We start from the raw sequence: 1,256 nt of genomic DNA, 5'->3' as shown, positions 1-1,256 counted from the left end.
GGCATGTGCTCAGGAATGAAATGGTTTTGTGTAAATGAAAATGCACGTATTTATTATTGCATGCTTAATTTTTTTTAAATCCACAGGACTACATTCTTCATTCCAGTGGATACTCATTGGGCCTTTTAATCAGTGAGCACTGTAGAAGCTATTTCATTATCTCAATTTGTGCTGGAAAGTTGGATTCTCAGTGATATTGAATATTGCTGCCTCTGGATCCTGGGAGCTTACCTCATCTCTTGAGACATCGGGAGCTAAACTGAATTGTTTGATCATGGATGAAGATTTGGATCCTATTCTTCAATCAATTTCAAAGGTTTCTAACTCAAACTGTCTGTGCAACAAAGGGATGCTGTGCCGCCAGTGTCAGTCTCCTTGTGAAGAAGGAGGTATAATAATCAGCTCCACGGCCAAAATTCACAATTCTTGAGTGAGCTCTGCCTCCCGCGCTTACTGCACCCATGTAAATTGGGCACATCGCCAATAAACTGGTCGGGTCTCACCTGGCCTGGTACTTCTTAAAGTTAATTTACCAGTTGTAAAGTTGACTCAAAAAGAACAATTTTATACTAGAAGCACATATTGGGAAATTGGGCTTTAACAACTGCTGCCTTGCCAAAAATCCCATTCCAGTCAGTCTAATTGAGCTCCTAATTTCCAGGCAATGTGAGCCTGTTACAATTAGGTGGGCGAGGAGGGGCTAGTTTCACAATTTCCAGCAAGGTCAGGCGTCCCTGTGGCCTATGCATGCACAAGCACCTGCAATAGTACTGGCACAGCGTTTCCATAGTGTAGTGGTTATCACGTTCGCCTAACACGCGAAAGGGCCCCTGTTCGAAACCGGGCAGAAACATTATTCTATTAGGGGGATCAAGGGGTATGGCGAGAAAGCAGGAATGGGGTACTGAAGTTGAATGTTCAGCCATGAACTCATTGAATGGCGGTGCAGGCTAGAAGGGCCGAATGGCCTACTCCTGCACCTATTTTCTATGTTTCTATGTTTCTATCCTAGGTAGCCAATATCACAATTTCAGGGCTCCTAATTAAAACTAGTTGAACCCACAGGGAAAGGGGGCAAAAATTCACGGTGGCTGTATCCCAGCATAGGTTCTGGGATACATCCACTGGGAATCTCCGCCGCTGATCCTGGAGTAAGCAGCCTCCTGTTTTTGTCCAGAAGTTGCAGCTGGAGTGCATGCCATTGCACTCTTTAATGGCCCAGATTTTGCTCTCAGTGGTGAACATTTGCATTTCAC

At 44.6% G+C, this 1,256-nt stretch overlaps 1 non-coding gene across 1 annotated transcript; it reads left to right on the top strand.

Moving 5' to 3' along the window:
• The first annotated feature begins 780 nt into the window (after positions 1-780).
• On the top strand, positions 781-853 carry trnav-aac (transfer RNA valine (anticodon AAC)). The gene has a single exon. It is a non-coding gene; the product is annotated as a tRNA-Val (tRNA).
• The last annotated feature ends 403 nt before the right edge of the window (positions 854-1,256 follow it).

This window comes from Pristiophorus japonicus, chromosome 7, assembly GCF_044704955.1.
Source record: "Pristiophorus japonicus isolate sPriJap1 chromosome 7, sPriJap1.hap1, whole genome shotgun sequence".
NCBI classification, from domain to species: domain Eukaryota; kingdom Metazoa; phylum Chordata; class Chondrichthyes; family Pristiophoridae; genus Pristiophorus; species Pristiophorus japonicus.
Note: the sequence above shows the minus strand (reverse complement) of the source record. Positions and strands in the feature narration are given on the sequence as shown.